The sequence below is a fragment of the Lissotriton vulgaris genome, chromosome 4_1, assembly GCF_964263255.1.
Source record: "Lissotriton vulgaris chromosome 4_1, aLisVul1.2, whole genome shotgun sequence".
Taxonomy (NCBI): domain Eukaryota; kingdom Metazoa; phylum Chordata; class Amphibia; order Caudata; family Salamandridae; genus Lissotriton; species Lissotriton vulgaris.
In genome coordinates, this window is record NC_141691.1 from 2,008,232,023 (window position 1) to 2,008,245,236 (window position 13,214).

Sequence of the window (13,214 nt, forward strand, 5' to 3'; positions counted from 1 at the left end):
TTTTCTGCTAAAATTATGTACATGGAATAATGCCACCAAGTGCCTGCTGTAATAATGACAAGCCAGATGAGTTTGCATTGCCAAAGTAGGTTTGTTCCTGGGAGAATTTACTGCCTGCACCCAATATAACAAAAATGTCTCAGATCAATCTCAGACCTCAATTGCCTGATGTGCAAATTAAAAGACTGTATCCAAGTTTGAAAAGCAGTCTGATGTGGCCAAAAGGTAAAGTGCTGGACAGCACACAACACAAAAGAACACACTATAGTGACTCTTGCATCGCAATATTCTTTCCTTTCCATTTCCAGGATGTTCTCATCAGTAGGGGTCCTGTCAGGAACATTTTGCACAGCAATTCTGTATAGATGGAATGTCCATGCATGACAAAGAAAGCTGTAACATGCTGATATTCCTTGAAATTCAATGACCTGCCATGCACTTATTTCATGATAACAATCTGAGTCCCATGGAAATGTTCCTCTATTCTGCTGTTATCGGAGTTATCTGCTGGCCTGGGGTGTAAGCATAAATGCATGCAAAAAAACCAGGAAGATCATCCTAAATATTTTCCCCTTTAAAATAGAAAGTTTTTTTTTTCAAAAGAAAAAGAAGACTATACAAATACAACAGAGATTCCATGAATGTCGATTATAGTATTGGGTACATTTCAAGAAGTGGTGGGTGGAGCCCAGCTTACTGGGCCAGAAGGAAGGGTTCTAGCGATCAAGCTTGTTTTTGGTAATTACTATCTCTGTTTTAACAGTTCAGCTTCGGATGACTGCTGTTCATCCAGTCCCGGATGGACAGCATAGTTTCTTAAAACTGCAATCTGGACCTAGGGCTATCATAGATTGTAAATAGCAGTTGCATGTCATTGGCATAATTAAAAATATTTACTTTCCTGTTTTTGATTCAGGGGCGGATATAGAGATTAAAAATATGAGGAGAGAGGAGCCCTGTGGCACCTCACAGTTCAATTGGAACTCTGAGGAGTTAAATGGGGGAAATCTAACTGATTGAGATCTAGCTCAGATCTGCCTCTAAGGAGCGAGACAATTCAGTAGATAGCTGTGTCCCGCTGGCCTGCGGCCCTGCCATGGTCAGCCAGGAGGGTGTGGTCGACAGTCTCAAAGGTCGCCGACAGGTCAAGGAGTACTAGGGCTTGAGTGTTACCAGTATCCACTTCCTTTCACATTACTACCAAGAGGCTCACTGCCTCCTAGGAGTGTGCGAGCCAGATTCCCGCTGGGCAGGGGTCAAGAAAATCTGAGGCATTAATGAATGAACAGATGATAGAGAGGAAGGGTTGGACAGACAAGCCCCATAAGCTGCCATTATGTGTGTGTCTGTAAATGGATACCGTGCCTTTAAGGAACCCTCCAGAGACCCTCGGTATCCCATGATGCACAGCCAAAGGCTAGTTACTTTCAGTTTTTTTTAAGGTGTATAAAGCCAGGCCTGTAGCATTCAGGATATTATCGTTTCATCCACTGGGGAGGAGGGCAGGTTGCTTATGACTATAACAGAGATACCCCTACTACAGAACTGGAGTTACAGGTAAGAAACTACTCCTTCTGTAGTAGGGGATCTCTGTGTATAGTCATAATCAAGTGAATAGAATGGAAAGCCCATCCCAAACAAACCAAACCCAGCGGTGGAAGAAACAGACAGAACCACTACTGTGCAAATACATTTCTCAGCGAAGCCTGCCCAACCTGAGCATCTGCCCTGGCACCAGAGTCCAGGCAGTAGTGTTTAGCAAAGGTATGGACTGACTTCCAAGTGTCAGCCCTACTAATGTCTGCAATGAGGACATTGCGCAGCAAAGCCGCTGTAGCAGCTTTACCTCTGGTAGAGTGAGCCTTAGGCTTACCCCCTAGAGTCTTGTTAGCTTTCTGGTAACACAGTTGAATACAGGACACAATCTACATAGAGATGGACTGTTTAGAGGTAGCAAGACCAGTCCGGACAGATCCATAATTAACAAATAATTGATCCGATATACGAATCTCCTTAGTCTTACCTAAGTAGAATTTCAACACCTTTCTCACATCAAGTGAATAAAGGGACCTCTCTCCGCCGGAGAGGAAGGATGCTGAAAAAACATGGGCAAAGTGAAGGTTTGATTCACATGGAAATCTGACACCAACTTAATCAAGTTGGCATGATCTATGATTAAAGGAGCAATTCATTTTGCTAAGGTATGAGAGAATTCATGCATGTAGTTTGGGGGGCCTGTATAGAAGGACACAATTTCAGAGATGAGGAAGAGGACTCCAGATTTATTACTATATTCTCCAATAAGGGATGGTTTAGTGATGACATCTTAGAGAAGCGTTGCTCTTTCTTAATTATTTGTGCAACGCCCCTTCCCTTCTTTTCAGTTACTCTATTGGTTTGTAATATGTAGTAATCATTCGAGAGAGCAGATAATATATCTGGTGAGGACTAATCCGTGAGCCAGGTCTCTTAGTAAAAGTAAGTCAGGAGTCTCAGAGTCCAGGAGATAGAAAATATCATCCTGGTGCTTAAGTAGGGAGCATTAGTCTGCTAGGTGACCCAGCTTTAATGTGGCTGTCAGCAGTGTAGATAGAGTCAAAGGGGATAGTAAGCCTAGCTCACTTAATAACAAGGCAAGTGAGGGAGAGATGTTTTGCCTCACTAGATTGAGGTCTAACAGTGCTTCCTGTGAATAAGTGAGAATTTGGGCACAGTGGCTGGCCCCGACCGGATGGGCACAGAGGGGCTTGCCTCTGGTGCACCAGCATTGCATACGCGCAGTCCACCTCCTTAAGTAGGTGCGGATTCAACCCATTCCACGGCCTTCGTTCCAACTAAAACGCTGATTAGTACCTCCTCAGACCAATCAGCCTGTAGCGAAGCCATTTTTAGCGAATGCTGCAACCTTAACAGCGCAATACGATTCAGTTGAGCAAAGTTTTTAAAAACATCAAATTCATTACTATCCGTGCAATAAAAAAAAAAAAAAAAAGATTTACATTTAGGTTTTGAAGGAACAGAGTTACCGGCGCGTACCATATCTGACAGAGCTTGCATTACCTGCGTCCAATATCGAGCAATGGGGCCCCAGGACTATGCTAAATGCAAAAAATCCACGGACAGGTTTTTTTTAGCAGGTACAGGCCGAATCCGCTCTTAACCTATATTTCTTTAATTGATGAGGAGACTAATACATCTGTGGTAAATATTTTAACTGAATAATCCGCAAGTTGAAATTCGCCGTTAATCTACACATTAGGTTACAGCAACATTCCCAATTAGCCAATGTTAATGGATTGTCTATTATGGCATTCCATTTATCAAATGAAGCCCTTAGGATCTCTGGCTGTTCTTGCTGAAAAGCATTATAGTTTGGTAATGAATTTCTTGCGATTGGCACAGGTAAGAAGAATTTGTAGGGATTCCAGAGTCAGTGGTTCCTGTGGAAAGAAAGGGTACAGGGCCTTCATAGCCATGTGGAAACTATTAAATTTAAACAATTAAAGTGTGGTATCGTCCCTGGTGCCTAGAAAGTCATCAAGCGTAACAAAGGTCCCTTTGGGGTATGCTTCGCTCATTGTCTTTAGATCTGCCCTACCCAGGATAGAAAGCACTTGGCGGACCGACAATACCAGATGATGTATCAACAGCATTGCTGGGGCATCCAGTGGGGTTTTACCCGCTCTCATGCTCCGCGCCGGCCAAGCACTTGCGTTATGGATGGTATTTATTTCTGTGACAACAGCTTCAATGCGTGAATAGCTTACTAAGTCCCTGAGGGTAATAGGGTGAGCGGAGTAATTTTCGATCACTGTGTGTGGTGTGTACTGTTAAGGATGATACCAGTAGTGTGCAAAGTGCGCCTGTGCACAAAGGTGATGTAGATAAAAGTCAGGGGTGTCAAAACCCCATTGCTTCTATGGACGTGTGAGCTCGAGCCAGCAAATCCAAGGTTGCATCCCGGCCCTAGGGAGGGTTATCAAACATGATTGGAGAGTTTTAAAGACGGCCCGAGTCAGAGGGAAGGAAACAATTAAGAATAAATACAGAAATCCGGACAAACAAGTTAATTACCTTCGGTAACTATGTATCTGGTAGAGACATATGTTAGTTATAGATTCCTCACCTTAGAATTTTCCCCAGGCATCAGTCTGGATCCAGAGATTTTTCTTCAGCACTACCCCTGCGGTCGTTAGGTGGCGTCGGTTGGCTCTGTGTCCGTCGGCCTCGCAGGCGCTGGGATGAGGTCATGGGACCTACATAGACACTGACCATGATCGCTAACATCAGTTCTTAACACAACTTTCCACTTGAACAGCCTGAACTTTCTTGGCACCCACATAGCCAAAGAAGAGTTGACCATCCACTCGTTAGTCTTTTGTGAGATCAAGATAAAAACGTTTTGGATCCAGACAGTGGAGTCTCTCCACCTTTTTGGAGGGATGCAGGGTGGATAAAAGGTAGGCAAAGTGATAGATTGTCCCACATGAAAAGGCGTGACGTCCTTATGAAGGAATTAAGGTTTGGTGCTAAGCACAACTTTATCCGGATAGAAAGACAGAAAAGGGGGCTTAGAAGATCAAGCCTGCAACTCACTCACCCGGCGAACAAAGGTGATGGCAACAAGGAGGGCAGTTTTGAGAGTCAGCAACCTCAGAGGACTGTTATGAAGAGGCATGAAGGGAGCACACATAAGAAAAGTTAGAACCGCATTTAAATTCCATTGGGGCATTATTAAATCAAATCAATCAATCAATCAAAGCATTTGTATAGCGCACTACTCACCCGGAGGGTCTCAAGGCGCTAGGGGAGGGGGGTCCGCTACTGCTCGAACAGCCAGGTCTTGAGCTGCTTCCTGAAGGCGAGGTGGTCCTGGGTCAGGCGGAGGTGGGTCGGGAGGGAGTTCCAAGTCTTGGCGGCGAGGTAGGAGAAGGACCTTCCCCCTGTGGTGGCTCTTCGGATGCGGGGGACGGCAGCGAGGGCGTGGCCGGTCGATCGAAGCAGGCGTTTGGGAGCGTAGAAGTTGAGGCGGCTGTTGAGGTATCATGGGCCTTGGTTGTGCAGGGCTTTGTGTGCGTGGGTGAGGAGACGGAAGTTGATTCTCTTGTTGACCGGGAGCCAGTGCAGGTCTCTCAGGTGTCCGGAGATGTGGTTGCGACGGGGGATGTCCAGGATGAGTCGTGCTGAGGTGTCTGGATCCGCTGGAGTCTCTTCTGGAGTTTGGCGGTGGTTCCGGCGTAGAGGGAGTTGCCGTAGTCCAGTCGGCTGGTGACGAGGGCCTGGGTGACCGTCTTCCTGGTCCCGGTGGGGATCCACCGGAAGATCTTGCGTAGCATGCGTAGGATGTTGAAGCACGACGAGGAGACAGCGTTGACTTGTCTAGTCATGGAGAGGGAGGAGTCCAGGATGAAGCCCAGGTTGCGTGCGTGGTCTGTTGGTTTGGGTGCGCTGCCTAGGGCGGGGGGCCACCAGGAGTCGTCCCAGGCGGAGGGTGAGGATCCCAGGATGAGGACTTCCGTCTTGTCTGAGTTCAGTTTCAGGCGGCTGTTCTTCATCCATTTGGCTACCTCTTTCATCTCTTCATGTAGGTTGGCTCTGGCGGTGGCGGGTCGTTGGTGAGGGAGAGGATCAGCTGGGTGTCGTCGGCGTAGGAGATGATGTTGAGGTTGTGCTGGCGTGCGATGGCTGCGAGGGGACTCATGTAGACGTTGAAGAGGGTTGGGCTGAGCGAGGAGCCTTGAGGAACGCCGCAGATGACTTTGGTGGCTTCTGATCTGAACGGGGGGAGGCGGACTCTCTGTGTCCTTCCGGCGAGGAAGGAGGTGATCCACTCCAGTGCCTTCTCCTGGATTCCGACGCTGCTGAGGCGCCGTACTAGGGTACGGTGGCAGACAGTGTCGAAGGCCGCGGAGAGGTCTAGGAGGATGAGGGCCGCTGTTTCTCCGTTGTCGAGCAGGGCTCGGATGTCATCGGTTGCTGCGATCAGGGCGGTCTCGGTGCTGTGGTTGGCCCGGAAGCCGGACTGCGAGAGGTCGAGGGATCCGTTCGTCTCGAGGAAGGCGGCCAGCTGCTTGTTGACGGTCTTCTCGATGACTTTTGCGGGAAACGGGAGCAGCGAGATGGGTCGGTAGTTCTTGAGGTCGGTGGGGTTGGCTGATGGCTTCTTTAGTAGGGCGCTGAGTTCGGCGTGCTTCCAGCTCTCCGGGAAGGTAGCGGTGTTGAAGGAGGTGTTGATGATGTTCCGCAGGTGGGGTGCGATGACAGCGTCGGCCTTGTTGAAGACGTGGTGAGGGCAAGGGTCGGTCGGAGATCCGGAGTGGATGGAGTTAATCGTGCAAATGGTGTCTTCGGTGCTGATCGGGGTCCAGGCGCGGAGGGTGGTGGTGGGGGGCGGTGGTTCGGTCGTGGCGTGTGCCGGTTGAGTGCTGAAGCTGTTGTGTACGTCCGCGATCTTGTGGTGGAAGTAGTAGGCGAGGGAGTTGCAGAGGTCTTGCGAAGGGGTGATGTCGTTGTTTCCGGCTTTGGGGTTGGAGAGCTCTTTAACGATGTTGAAGAGTTCCTTGCTGTTGTGTGCGTTGTTGTCCAGTCGTTCCTTGAATGCAGTTTTCTTGGTGGTGTGGATCAGTTGGTGGTGTTTTCGGGTGGCGAGGTTGAGGGCAGTGATGTTGTCCGGTGTTGGGTCTCTGCGCCAGGCTTTCTCAAGGGCTCTGCAGTCCTTCTTGGAGCTCTTGAGTAGATTGATCTCGGTCGCAGCAGCAGGGGACGGTTCTTCACCCGAACCTGTCCAGGCTCCACCTCCTTGCGTGGAGATTGAGCGGCAGCAGTTGACAGTTTGAGAAGGTGCCCGTGGGCCCACCATGAACCGAAGGTAACGTCTGTGGGCCGGCAGGATGGGGATATGAAACTAAGCATTCTGCAAGTACACCACCACTAGCAAGTCTCCTGGGTTGAGTGCAGACAGAACTTGGGCTAGGGTGAGCATTTTGAGCTTTTTCCGGTGTAAGAATTTGAGGGCCTGGAGGTTTAAGATCAGACGCGGGCATTTGTCCAGCTTGGGTACCAGAAAGTAGTGGGAAAAACAACCACAACCTACTTCTCGCACAGGGACTCTCTCTAAAGCTCCCTTGCCCAGGAGGGCGGATACTTGATCGGGGAGAAGTGCCAAATGATCCTCCGTCAAGCGAAAGTAAGAGGGTGGCATGGAGGGAGAGGTAGTCTCGAAGAGGAGGAAGCAGCCCCTTCTGACTTTTTGTAGAACCCACCTGTCAGACATGATGGATTACCAGTGGAGGTGGTGATGGCAGATCCTGCCTCCAACTGGCCATTGATGGGCCTGAAACATCAGGCTAGGAAGGTTTGGATCGAGCTGACTGCTGGCTCCCTGATCCATGAGGACGCTGGGGCCCACGTCTGCGTCTACGCAGAGGCTGGACAACTTGCATGACTGTGGCTGGGCGCCCCTTCCGTAGCCATGAAAGGGACGAAAGACAGACTGAGGTGGACGATAAGTAGCCGCCAGGCCCAAGGATCTGGCCGTAGCTTGAGAATCCTTGAAGCGCTCATGCTCATGCTCATCGCCTTTTCGCCAAAAATGCGAGTACCATCAAGGAAGACTGAACATTCCCTGAGAAGCCAGAAGTCCTCAACCAGGTATAGCGTCTAACAGCTACCGATGTGGCAATCGTTCCGCCCAGTGAGTCGGTGGTATCCAGTCCACATTGTATGGTAAATTTGGCTACGTCTCTCCTGTCGTCAACGTTTTGAGTGAGAACAGCCCAGGCCTCCTTTGGGCACTGAGTCAGCACATGTGCAACCGTATCATAGATAGTATGGGAGTATCGGCCCAAGAGGCATGTGGTATTTACCAACTGTAATGCCAAGTTTGAGGAAGAGGACATCTTCCTAAGATGGTCCAGCTTCTTGGATTCCCTATCTGGGGGAGCAGAAGGCAAAGCGCCTTTTAACCCCTTCAGCGCAGCGCGAATTTTAGAGCTGTGCTGAAGGTTCTAATGAGCCTATCTGCTCATGTCGGAACGGTTCCGTCATGAGCACAGCTCAACCGACGCTCATGACGGAACCGTTCCGTCATGAGCATGGAAGGGGTTAATGAAGAGGCTTGGACTACCAAGCTCTCAGGGGAGGGGTGTTGGGTCAGGAACGCTGGGTCGCCCAAAGCGGGCAGTGGCAGGCAATTGTCCTATCCAAAGGAGCCCCTCTGCTGGGCTTGGATCAAGTGCCTAGAAGGATGTCTGTGATGGCTCGGTTAAATGTCAAAAGGGGTTCAGAAGACGAGTTAAGCGGAACTGAGCGCCGGTCCTCCTGCAGCTTTAGGGACCACTCCTACAAAGCCTTTGGGTTCATGACCCAGCACTCTGAGCACGACTTTGTGTCGTGGTCTCGCTCCAGACACCAAAGGCATACAAGGAGCGGATATGTCACAGACATCATCCGGTGGCAGGAACCGTGGGGCTTGGAGTCGGTCCTTCGCTGGGACATTATCGACGCACCAGGAGTCTATGACTCAGAAAAGACGTCGACAAATTTACGAAAAAAGTTAGCCAAAAAGTGGCTAGAGGTAGGTTTCTCCGGATCTGCAATAGGCTGGCACAGAAAAAGAAAGAACTGAAGTCAGAGGGCATGGGCAGTGTCTATGCAGGGATCGCAATGTCATCCTAGTGTCCACAACACGGACGACCGACGCAGAACCGACTAACGCCACCTAACGACACGCAGCGGTACTGCTGCACAAGTTACTACTTGTGTAACGATATATCTGTAAGAGACATTAGTTAGTGATAGATTCCTTACCTTAGAATATCCCCAGGCGTCAGACTGGATCCGGAAAGTTTTGCGTAGCAGTACCCTTGCGCGTCGGTAGGCGTCGTCTGCGGCTACGCGTCCGTCGTCGGCGTCGTGGGCGCCGTGATGACGTCGTCGGAGTACTTAGACGCCGCCTCCAAGTGCTGACGTCAGTTCTCAGCCACAGCTTTTCCGCGCCAGAAGCGCAGAGCCATGACAAAAACCGACACTGGTGCCAAGAAACTAGGGCCCTGAAAGGGGATGACCTTAACCCTAGATATCGGTTCGCAGAACGGGGAGGATGGGTGGGTCGGTAAGGAATCTATCACTAACTAATGTCTCTTACAGATATATCGTTACACAAGTAGTAACTTGTGCATCTGAAAGAGACACGTTAGTGATTGATTCCTTACCTTAGAATAGATACCCCAGCAATACCATCCCCGTGGTGGTGGGTCTGCGAACCAATATTCACACCAGAAAGTCCTGGAGAACGGAACGGCCGAAGTAGCCATCTCTGCGGACCTGACTGTCCAGGCAGTAGTGCCTCGCAAACGTGTGCAACGAAGCCCACGTAGCAGCCTGGCAAATGTCCTGCAGGGGCACACCTCGGCCCAAGGCAGTTGTAGTGGCCGTGGCTCGAGTGGAATGAGCCCGCAGCCCAACAGGTGGTTCCTTCTTAGCCAAGGAGTAACACGCCTGGATGCACATGATAATCCATCTAGAAATGGTCCTCTTGTGCACCGCTTTCCCTTTCTTAGCGCCCGCGTACCCAACAAAGAGTTGATCATCCACCCGGAACTGGCGTGTGCGATCCAGATAGAATGAGAGCGCACGTTTTGGGTCCAGACGGTGGAGCCTCTCCTCCTCTCTCGAGGGGTGTGGAGGCGGAAAGAAGGTGGGCAATGTGATGGACTGCCCAATGTGGAAGGCCGTGACCACCTTAAGCAAGAAGGAGGGCCTAGTCCTCAAAACAACCTTGTCCGGATGGACTGAAAGGAAAGGAGGCTTACAAGAAAGAGCCTGGAGCTCACTCACTCTCCTGGCAGAGGTGATGGCTACCAGGAATGCAGTCTTTAAAGAAAGAAGGCGAAGCGGACAGTTATGAAGTGGCTCAAAGGGAGCGCACATCAGAAATGTCAGAACCAGATTCAAGTCCCACTGAGGCATCACGAAAGGAACAGGAGGAAAGGTATGAGTGATGCCTTTCAGAAATCTGTTAACTATAGGGGACTTGAACAAAGAAGGTTGGTCAGGCAGCCTCAGAAAGGCAGAAAGAGCCGAAAGATAGCCCTTGATAGTGCCCAGAGCAGAGCCCTGCTGGGCAAGAGAAAGAAGGAAGAGAAGAATCTCAGAGAGAGGGGCATTGAGAGGATCCACAGCCTTTGCTGTGCACCATGCCACAAATCTGTTCCACCTGCAGGCGTATACCGTTTTTGTGGAGGGACGCCTGGCTGCCAGAATGATGTTGCAAACTTCAGGAGGCAAGTCAAATGGCCTCAACTGCCGCCGCTCAATCTCCATGCATGGAGGTGGAGACTGGACAGGTTCGGGTGGAGGACCGTCCCCTGCTGCTGCAACAGAAGGTCCTCCTGAAGAGGCAGACGAACCGGGGTATCGACTGACATACTGAGTAGCTCGGGATACCAGAACCTTCGTGCCCAGTCCGGAGCCACAAGGATGACTTGTGCCCGGTCGCGCTTGATCTTCTTCAGCACTCTGGGCAGAAGAGGTAGAGGCGGAAAGGCGTACAACAGACCGCAGCTCCACTCGCGACGAAAAGCGTCTCCGAGCGAGTGCCGCCTTGGAAATTCCAACGCGCAGAACTGATGACATTGCACGTTCTCTTCGGTGGCGAATAGATCTAACCAAGGCTCTCCCCAACGCAGAAAGAGGCCTTGCGCCACGTCCGAGTTCAGACGCCATTCGTGATCCATCAAGCACCGACGGCTGAGTTCGTCCGCCCTGGCGTTCAGAGAACCTGCCAGGTGTTGAACCACCAGAGTCACGCCCTGATGTTCCAGCCACTGCCAGAGGCGCAGAGCCTCCTGGCAGAGGGTCCACGACCCCACACCGCCCTGTTTGTTGCAGTACCACATGGCGGTGGTGTTGTCCGTGAACACCTGCACTGCACTCCCTCGGACAGACGGGAGGAATGCTTTCAGTGCCAGACGAATCGCCCGCAGCTCCAACAGATTGATATGGAGCCGGGATTCCGCCGGAGACCAGATTCCTCTGATCTCCGCCTCTCCCAAGTGGCCACCCCAGCCCTGGAGGGACGCGTCCGTCACAACCACGTGCTCCGGTTGGGGAAGGGAGAGGGATCTGCCGTTGACCCAATCGCGGTCCGTGAGCCACCACTGCAGCTGTCTCGCAGTGCCCTCCGAGATCAGGACATGGTCGGAAAGGTTGCCCCGGTGCTGGGCCCACTGAAACTTCAGGTCCCACTGCAGAGCCCGCATCCGCCACCGTGCGTGATGCACCAGAAGGATGCAGGAGGCCATCAGCCCCAGAAGCCGCAGCGTCAACCTGACCGAAACCCGGGATAACGGCCCGAAGACCGGGATCAGGGCCTGAATATCCCGGACCCGCTGTTCGGGCGGGTAAACCCGAAACTGCGCCGAGTCGAGAACCGCTCCGATGAAAAGGAGCTTCTGAGAGGGGCACAGGTGTGACTTCGGCACATTGATGGAAAATCCCAGCCTGTGCAGGAGATCCGCCGTAGTCTGGAGGTGGGTGACGACTGCCTGGGGCGAGCCCGCCTTCAACAACCAGTCGTCTAGGTAGGGGAAGACTGAAACCCCTAACCTGCGCAGGTGAGCTGCGACCACCGCCATCACCTTCGTGAACACCCGTGGGGCGCTGGTAAGGCCGAAGGGGAGCACGGTAAACTGAAAGTGCCCGTGGCCTACCGTGAACCGCAGGTAACGCCGGTGGGCCGGCAGGACGGGGATGTGGAAATACGCATCCTGCAAGTCCAACGCTACCATCCAGTCTCCTGGGTCTAGGGCAGTCAAGACCTGAGCCAGTGTCAGCATTTTGAACTTCTCCTTCCGGAGGAAGCCAGTGACGCTCCTCAGATCCAAGATAGGGCGTAGGCCTCCTTTGCCCTTCTTGGGTACCAGGAAGTAGTGGGAGTAGCAACCACGTCCTACTTCTGGCCCAGGAACGCGCTCGATGGCCCCCTTGGCCAAGAGGGCCGAAACTTCCTCCTGCAGGAGCCGCAAATGATCCCCCGATACGCGGTGGTGTTGCGGTGGCATGGCTTGAGGGGTCGTCTCGAAGGGGAGGGAGTAGCCCCTTCGGACGATCTGCAGCACCCACCTGTCCGAAGTGACTGCGCGCCAGTGAGAGTGGTGATGGCGAACCCTGCCTCCCACTGGCGTCACATGGGCCGAAAAGCACGGACTAGGAGGGTTTAGAGGCGGATGCTGCGGGGGCAGGTGTGGACTGGCTCCGCTTGCCTCCCCTACCGCCTCCACGGCGGTTTCCACGGCCGCCGCCGCGCTGGACGACAGTTTGCGGCGAGTGGCTGGCGGCACGTGTGGGGACGCCCCTTCCGTGGCCACGAAAGGAGCGAAAAGCAGCCACTTGCTGGCGCGGGGCCGAGAGGCCCAAGGACTTGGCCGTAGCCCTGGAGTCCTTAAAGCGCTCGAGCGCGTGGTCTGCCTTGTCGCCAAAGAGGCGACGGCCATCGAACGGCATGTCCATGAGTGTATTCTGGACATCAGCCGAGAAGTTGGCGGACCTAAGCCAGGCGTGGCGTCGAATCGCCACCGTCGTAGCCATCGCTCTGCCCAGCGAGTCAGTGGTGTCCAGTCCGCACCTGATCGAATATTTCGCTGCGTCCCCGCCCTCCACAAGGGCTTGGCCGAGTTTGGCCCGTACCTCCAACGGGCACTCTGGCAGCAATTCCGCCACCGTTTCCCATATAGAATGGGTGTAACGGCCCAAGAGGCATGCGGTGTTGGAAGACCGCAGTCCACAGCTAAGGGACGAGAAGACCTTTTTGCCAAAGGCCTCGTACCTCTTGGATTCCCGATCAGGGGGTGCTGACGGGAAGGCGGTCTGGGAGTTAGAGGCCTGGATAACCAGACTCTCGGGGGTGGGGTGGGTGGACAGGAAACATGGGTCGCCCGGAGCCGGGCGGTGGCGTCTGGCCACGTTCCTATCTACAGGCGAACCTGTAGCGGGCCTGGACCAAGTGCCCAACAGAACGTCCGACATGGCCTCATTAAACGGCAGCATTGGCTCCATGGAGCATGACTGCGGCTTAAGGACCTCAGTGAGGAGATTAGTCCTCACGGCCGCGACGGGGAGCTCAAGGCCCAAGGCCTTAGCAGCCCTCATCAACACCACACTATATGTAGCGCCCTCCTCCGAAGCCACGGAAGGAGGAGAGACGAATCCAGTGT

General features: G+C 52.5%; 1 protein-coding gene across 24 annotated transcripts in view; it reads right to left on the minus strand.

Annotated features, from left to right (window-relative positions):
- Positions 1-13,214, minus strand: part of SCRIB (scribble planar cell polarity protein) — a 668,035-nt gene that overhangs the window by 16,573 nt on the left and 638,248 nt on the right. The gene's annotated exons all lie outside the window — the stretch shown is intronic.